The sequence below is a fragment of the Plutella xylostella genome, chromosome 14 (assembly GCF_932276165.1).
Source record: "Plutella xylostella chromosome 14, ilPluXylo3.1, whole genome shotgun sequence".
In the NCBI taxonomy this organism is placed as follows: domain Eukaryota; kingdom Metazoa; phylum Arthropoda; class Insecta; order Lepidoptera; family Plutellidae; genus Plutella; species Plutella xylostella.
This window is the reverse complement of record NC_063994.1, coordinates 2,197,957-2,206,661: the sequence shown is the minus strand read 5'-3', so window position 1 is coordinate 2,206,661 and position 8,705 is coordinate 2,197,957. Positions and strand designations below refer to the sequence as shown.

The 8,705-nt window shown below is 35.0% G+C and overlaps 1 protein-coding gene across 1 annotated transcript in view; it reads left to right on the top strand.

Moving 5' to 3' along the window:
- Positions 1-833: 833 nt before the first annotated feature.
- LOC105397928 (ras association domain-containing protein 10) overlaps positions 834-8,705 on the top strand; it is an 88,469-nt gene continuing 80,597 nt past the window's right edge. The window contains exon 1 of the mRNA XM_048625284.1: positions 834-1,134. The gene's annotated coding sequence lies outside the window, so the exon portion shown is untranslated. The remainder of the gene's footprint in view (positions 1,135-8,705) is intronic.

The following is an 8,705-nucleotide window of genomic DNA, read 5'->3' as shown; positions in this document are numbered from 1 at the left end:
TTGTATTCAGAGTAAATTCTATCAGTGCACGAGTCTGTACTACAGAATATCTCGAGGTCAACTAGAAATGGAGAGGAGAAATATGTGGGTATTGCATCCTTATTTTTGGAGTTCTCATGGCGCATTCATTTCCCTGGCTTAGGTAGGATAATTGATAAAATACCACTTCTGTCTACTATCTATTTGTGTCTGAAAGTTTTGATTTAGGAATTTACTAAGTCAACAAGTTCGTATTGCCGTACCGTGGGAATGATTAAACTAACTATTACAACATTTGTAGTTTAACAATTAAAAGGGTCAGAGGTTTTGTACCCAATCAGTGACAAGCCGTATCGGAGTTTTGGGATGATTTTGAAAAATCAACATATGGTACAAATCTATATAGACACTTCGTTTATTTATTAACTAAATACACATCACAAATACAAAACAACATCAATAGGTACAGTGACATAAAGAATAACAATAATTGTGGTGTGTATTATGTCAGTAAAATGATCAATATCAATCTAGATCTATATGATTATTGGGCAGATTATTTCTCAGTGTTTTTCTTCACAGCACGTAATAAATATAATTATGCTCACTTATACTAGGTCTACATTAGGCATAAAAATATACGTTTTGCAGCCACGGCTGCGGCCACCAATTTGTAAATCCATAGTCGGTATATCACTCAAATTACGTATTTAGGTGCTATCAAAATATTTATACATAAAACATTCAACCTAAACTTCTCAAACACATTTTGCCATGTCCACAGAAGCCGCTCAAAGAGGCTCTACGTCATGATAACTTCATTGTTTGCTATTGTTTTTTAGGCCGGAATGGAGGCGGCAGGTGGCTCCCGCGCCAGTGCTGCCCCGGCCTGCGCACGCGACGCACCGCAGCGCGGGAAACAACCGACCAATCACGTCCATTTCTAAACGCTGCGTTCGAAATTACGATTCTGACAGTTCTATGCAAAAAGGTCGCGTGCATCAGTTTTCTTTTTAAAAAGAAGTTTCTCGTTTGCCGCCAAAACTGTGTCGATCTGATTTTGTGTTAGAAAAGTGAGTGTGAGGAAAATAGTGTTTTCTGTGCGTTTTTCTTTTGTTGTTGGAATTGCTAAGGGCTCCGTTCTACGGTTTTTTGGTGAGTTAACTTTTTTTTCGGATCACGATCTGTTTTATCTCGAAATATAATGACGGGCCGGCGTTTCGTGGTTGTTTGGGAGGATTTATTGTAATTATACGCTTTAAGTGAAGCGAGCATGGTAAGTTCTTGTTAAACTAATCGGTTATTACGTTCGGTACATTTCAATGTAATAAGATGAAACTATAAAGTTTACTGGGTCATAGACATAGAATGCTATAGAGTTATTACCATCGGGTAGTCTTTGCTTGTAGAACATAATATTAAGAAATTCAAAACTTATTTATCTATTATTGATTCATTGACAGAGGTCTAATTTCTGCCGTTTAGCAGTGTATTACAATCAAATATAATAGAACTACTGCAAAATTAAATCTTACTAGTACTAAATGTACATACAGTAAATAGGTACGCACGTAGGTATCCTGACAACGTCAGTTAATCGTTAGTACATAACAAACCTATGCAATAGATCGTATCTGCGATCGTCATAGCAATTACCCGGGCAATAGGTGGCCACTTACTATAGGTCATAATTGCAAACAATTAAACATGATAACCCTTTGCTATGTTAATTTTTTTCTACACGAATAGATGTAGGTACTAATGGCAGTAGTAATCATCTAACTTAGTAATGTGTGTCCACAAAAATAATACTTTATTAAGTATTATTACGTAAGTAGCTATGGAGGTGTGCTATGATTAAGTCACGGTTTTATTGTGTTTTTTTTTGGCAGTAAGTACGTTTTTCACACACATTATAGTGCAAATTATGAAGATTTATTTACTAAAATACGGTTAAATAGCTTTTGACTGTTTGATGTATAAGACAATACTTAGCAGGTGTACTTAGTCAAGTACCTAAGTGACGCGCAATTAGTTATTGGTTTAAGTAAATATCTACAACCTACGTCTTTTGACATAACATAACTGAACATATGGGTACGATGTATTGGTAGGGTAACGTAACGTACCTTGGGACGCTTGTACCTCGGGACATTGATTTTATTTTAAAAACCGGCTAAATAATCTCATTATAATTCTACCCTATGCGTAGTGTTTTACTCGCTTGGCAAAACTAGTGAGTCTCGTGATCATACCGGCATCGAGTGTGTGGTGAAGACAGTATTAAGTTTTTTGGAGTCAAAAGTTGCTTTTGTATAGTTTTTTGAGTTGCTTTATCTCATTGAGGCATGCTTAAAATAGAGACATGGATGTCACATATATATTTTCAGTTATTTAATTTTATGACACGGCAACTATTTGAAAGATTCCAAACATAAAAATAAAGATATTGAAATTTTTGTGAAATATTGCTTTTTTGTACCTTGGGACACGATAATTTTTGTACCTTGGGACACTGTATCCTATGGTTTTGTACTATGGAGACTATTCACTTCTAAATAACGCCATAAATCTCTGTTCTTATTAGTGGCAGAGTAAAACTGGAAAGAAGAGAGTAGCAGTAAGTCTGGATCGTTTGAAACAAGCAGTAGATAAAGTAAAAGAAGGAGAAAATATTCCTATAAAGTGAATGTTCCAATTTGTAACATAAGATTCATACATAATCGCAAACTATAATTTCGTTAAAAACTAATGATAATTTGATGTAAATATAGTTATCAAATAACGATGATTACAAGACATTTTGTACCAAAAATATAATAAATAAATAAATAAATAATAAATAAATAAATATGTGGGGACATCTCACACACGGCCATCCGACCCCAAGCTAGGCAGAACCTGTGTTATGGGTGTCGGACAGCTGATATATCTACACAAATACATAGATAGATAGATACTAAATATAAATATCAACACCCAAGACCCGAGTACAAATATCTGTCTTTAAACAAATATCTGCCCCAGCCGGGAATCGAACCCGGGACCATCGGCTCAGTAGTCAGGTCACTAACCACTACGCCATTCGGTCATCTAATAATAGATTAATTTGTCCCAAAGTACACTTAAAAGTGTCCCAAGGTACAAACGTGTAACGTACGTTACCTTGGGTCAAAACAAACATTTTTACTTTTAACTTAATTCTAAAAAATCTGGCCACACCAAAGCTCCAGCACAAATATTAGTGATAATAGATTATATATCCTACCGAATAAAGTAAATTCCACATTAATATCTTAGTTATTCGCTGCGATATCTTCATTCAAAGTAGGGGTAGTCGAAAGTGTCCCTAGGTACGTTACGTTACCCTAAATGATTTGTTTACTCTTATTTTAAACAGAAGAACTTTCTTTTTCTATGCGCGTTGATGTCTTTTGTACCAGAGATTCATCTCAAGGGTCCCGACTCCCGAGTGAATAATCTCATTTTAGTTATGATTATTTCAAATTAGTACCTATATAATAAAAGTAGTAGAGATTATTAAGATATACATAAGAACGATTTCATATAATTTTTTTGTGCTAATAGGATGATTGAGATAAAGGTTCATTTTATGGTTTCACATTTAATACCTACTTACCTAGTCTTGCAATACGATATTACGGAACAAAAATATTTAAATTCGGTAGGTAGGTACTTAACATAATTATGAATACCTTTTAAGTAAACATAAACATGTAGTTATGTCCCCAAGCCATGCCTGCTATCTTTTTGTGAGGAACGAGCGTCACGTATTAGAAAAACCAACTCCGAGGTACTCCAGCCGAAATCGTGACTATTATAGTCTGAGTTTGAACACTCCAACACGCGTGATATGAATTTAAAACTTACGCATACTTGGAATACATAATATACATACATAGTCTTAGTTCAAAACGTGCATTAGCTGTGAGTACATTGGAATTTGATTGTAGTACATAAATATACGTTGTTTTTGTCCTTATTAAATTTTTCGTAAAAGGGGTTTTGCCTGCAATTTTGTTCAATAAATACCCTCAAATTCATAGACCGTATTTTATGTTAAGAGGAGGTTTACAAATGACTTTGATACACACAAGTTTTGACTCTATGTGTCAGTAAAAAATCGTATATCGCAACGTATTGTTAACCTATTTAAAATGACAAAAAGCTCTTTGAATTCAGGGGTTATACTTTTCATGTTTCCCGAGTAATTCTCTACCTTTTATTCCGATCTCGACTGTGAACTGAGCCTAAACTGATGTTCACTGTACTATGACTGAGTACAATGATGATAATAGTGTATTTGGTATAGTAGCTGCTATACTGAGGCCGTGAGGGTTTAATGTTGTTTTTTTATGTAATGTTATCTTTGCCGTGCTACCGTGTTTAAAATGACTAATCTGTGCTGTTTTTAGCAGCAAATGTTTTCGGTACTTTCAGCCACTAAAGTAGCACAGTTTTGTGATTGCTAGATACGATTTATAAGATTCCGTTGGTTTGCTATCGTTATTGTGCCTCCATTAGAGAACCACTGATGCATGATGTACGGGTATCTGGCTTAGTTCAGGCACAGATATATTATGTACGAGTACCATTAGATTTAGGATATTTTTTTATTATTATCCGAGGGAGCTCAGACCTCGTTTACATGTTACGAGTAGTATCCTACAGTCACAGGTTTGATAAATAAAATCCGTGAATATTCTTAATGTAAGTATACTTAAACACGTTTCGTTCTATTAAATGGGTACAAGCAAAACCCAAAAAATATTGCAGTTTATTTTATATCGTTTATTTTTATGCATCTTTACTAGTGTTGGAACTTGATACTCCACTATCGATATTTAAAGAAACTTAATCAAAAGGTGTTGATTCTGTTACCTTTATAAACACATCACAGCACAAAAATGTATTTATGCTATCAACGAAGTTTCTCGATAGTTCTTCTTATGTGTCTTTTATGAATTATTTAGCTGTTCCCGGGCGCTTCGCTTCGCCTTACAATGTTTTCCCGTGGGAATTCCGGGATAAAAAGTAGCCTATGTTCTTTCTCAGAGTCTAGACCATATGTATACCAAATTTCATTCAAATCCGTTCAGTAGTTTTGGCGTGAAAGAGTAACAGACAGACAGACAGACAGACACAGTTACTTTCGCATTTATAATATTAGTTAGGATTAGGATTCTATAAAGTAAATAGATAATAGTTTGGCTAAATAAACAATGTAGTAGTAAGCGTATCTTAAGTGTGGAATAACTGTTTTTTTCCGTTTTATTACAGTTAGTCTTATAATGAAGAATACCTTTGGTGTCACTCATATATTAAAGTCTGTTCTCTGTAAGTCTAGTGTTTTGTATTTTGGGAAGGGACCCAATTAGGCGTTTGACCCAGTGATAATATTTCGAGATATTTTCAGTTTTATTAAATACATTTCTACTTTAACAACGATACGGGAACGTACAATAAATTGTTCCACCACAACTATCGACATTTTAATATGGTAAAACTATCGACTTCTCCCCAACACTACTCCTTACATTGTCAGTTGGTGAGATAAGAAATGGCAAATAGAGGTTAAATTATATACTCAACATGCCAAAGATATTTTATGCTAATAATGCAACATTGTATTGTGCCATACATTATACAAATTGATGACGAGTCTTGTGAATTTCAAGTGTGAATGAAAGAGGCACACCGGATAATGTAATTTACAAATTATGAGTGCAATGTACTCGGTGGGTGATGACATGTTTTGACCTCTAGTTTGAGCCTTAACCAGGCGTGGCTGGTAATTTTTCATTGTTTTAAAGTTCAAATTAACGGTGTACATTTTTTTGGGTGAAGGATCCACGAAAATAGAGATGAGAGAAACGGAAAATAAATTTTTACATGCTGTGTCAAGAGAAATAGAGCATCGCAATGCAGTTTTTCAAATACTTATGTACTTCTTACTATGTGGTAAGCTTACAATTAACCAATTTGTAGTATTCTTGGAACATAAATAAGGAACTTCACATCGGTTTGAAAATCTGTTCTACAAGACCTACGTGTTTCTAATTTTGGTCACAATACCATATAGGTACGGTGGCCTGCGCCTAAAAGTAATCAGGCGAATTGGAAACAGTAATGCCATCTAGTAACCAGCTTGTAAATATAAGTTACGGGGCGGTGGCGGTAATAATAACTGATAGCATATTTCGAGAACGCTATCATGGTCGGTGATAGTCCCGAGTGGTTAAGCATTCATGAATTGATGCGGTGGCATGAGGTCCCTGTGTTCAAGTCCTCCACTAAATAGTAAAACTATTGGTTTTTATTTTTAAATGCCTTTTAATATTCTTGATATCAGTAGTAAGCACCGATAAGTAATATTTAGAAGCCAAAGCGATTTATAAAACGTTGAGTGGAACGCAAGTGTTGTATTGTCTCAAAGAACTTTGGGAGTCATGATCACATATACTTAATATATTATATAGTTCTACCCTCAATCTTATGAGAACAACTCAATAAATAAAAAGAAGCAAGTTTTAGTTAGTCGTCCGCTACATTGCACCTGACTACTACTAACTATTGTTGATTATTGATCCCATCAAGTGTGTTATTGATTAACAATCAATTTTAATTTAGTTTTTTAAATACTAACAAACCCTTAATCGAATTAAAAAATTAAAAAAAGAAAGTAAAGGAAACTTCTATCATATGATCTTTAAGTCACAAAAAACAATAACAGGATGCGAAGTAAGTATCAACAAATTCGTAATAACTCATGCGGCACCGCCGCGCCACGCCTTAACAACTACGCCACAGTCACTATAACGAAATTGTAAGAAATTAACTACCTAATATACACAGTAGTAAAAACAGCGAATACAAACCATATCGTACTGCTCAAACACTCTTACTTATAGAACAACAACATGCACTTATCAAAACACACGTCCAATACGTTGTAGTTACAAGGTTTTTACTAGATGGCATCACTGTGCGGACCGTGCCTGCATACTTTTAGGCGCAGGCCACTGTACATATCATTATAAAAGTATTTTTTTGTACAATAGTTGAACTTGAAAGTCCTACGGGTCCACAGCTAGCAGGCTGGGTGCGTAGGCGCTGATGACTCAGTAAAATAACAACTTTGCTCATATACTACTTACTTTTGGGGCGTTCAGTGAAAGTTTGTGTTTTAGAAGCCACTTAGAATATAGATGGACCGCAAACATAACACCATGTTTTTATAAATACAGTATAGTTATGGGTAGGTACTTCGGCAACAGGTTTTAATTTACACAAACACTATTTGAAAATTCAAAAAAAAAGTTTTTTTGCTTTTTTCAGGTAAAAAAAAACATTATAATAAAGCTCCAATGGTTCCGGCCACTAACAACTACACTCACGGGCAAATAAACAGTTAAATTTAAATATTGCAGAAGGCGTAATTAAGTAAATTTTTTCCTTTTGGGAGTAATTTGGTGATTTTCTCAATGGAACTTTTTCATTGCCCGTGAGTGTATATAGACAGATACACCGCACCCTGTTTCCCGAAGGGATAAAAATAGGTACGTAAGTAAGTAGGTTGCATACAACATGGATATCCAGTGAGTTTCCTCTCCCGCCTCAGCCATATGGCACTGGTCTTCCTGTTACTTCCCGGAAACCAGCCAGTTTCATTGGCTTCCTTCTTCTTCTTCTTGTCGTGTCGATGGCAACTGTCACACTTCCGGCTTCCTTTGAAAACCAGGATACTTTTTTGGTTAAGCTTTGAAAGTATTTTTTACGGCTTAGTTGTTTAGTAAGGCTTGATTTGAGAACCTCTTTTGTTACCCTGGTTATGCTTACTCCAGAGGCCTCTATCGTTGGCCTCCTGACGCTATTTCAGCAAATTACATTGAGCTTACTATTTTTATATTGTAATGACAAAATTGGGTAGTTCCTCTAAAATTATACTATTTATAGGTAACTATACAACCACGGTCAATACATAGTGTGACGGACAACCTTGACTTGACGAGTGTATTGTGTTAGAAGTACATAATGTATATGTGTATGTATGTTGCTGTGTGTTAGTACAGTGTTTGATGAGGCGTATTGGTAGATCCATGGGAATCTGAGGCTTTTTGAAGGTTATTTGTAATAATAAATTATTTGTGGCATAAATATTATAAAATAAGAGTACAGCCTACATGAGGTACAAGAAAATTATGTAATAAAACGTAGAAAACCAATATTTAACCATTAATCATGTTCAAATTATACCTAAATACTGATTGATTCAGGACGGAACAAATAAAGAAATAATAAATAAATATGTGGGGACATCTCACACACGGCCATCCGACCCCAAGCTAGGTAGAACCTGTGTTATGGGTGTCGGACAGCTGATATATCTACACAAATACATAGATAGATATATAATAAATATAAATATCAACACCCAAGACCCGAGTACAAATATCTGTCTTTAAACAAATATCTGCCCCAGCCGGGAATCGAACCCGGGACCTTCGGCATAGCAGTCAGAGTCACTAACCACTACACCGTTCAGCCGAAATGAATCATTGTTGACTTGTAGCATACGATTTTGCCAAGGCCTGTAGTTTTTCCGTTTTTTCTTTCCTTTTATATAAAAAAATATATGCATGCCTATATAATCTATATTAATGTATTATATAGATGCAAATCATGGACAAACGAAAAACTTGCAA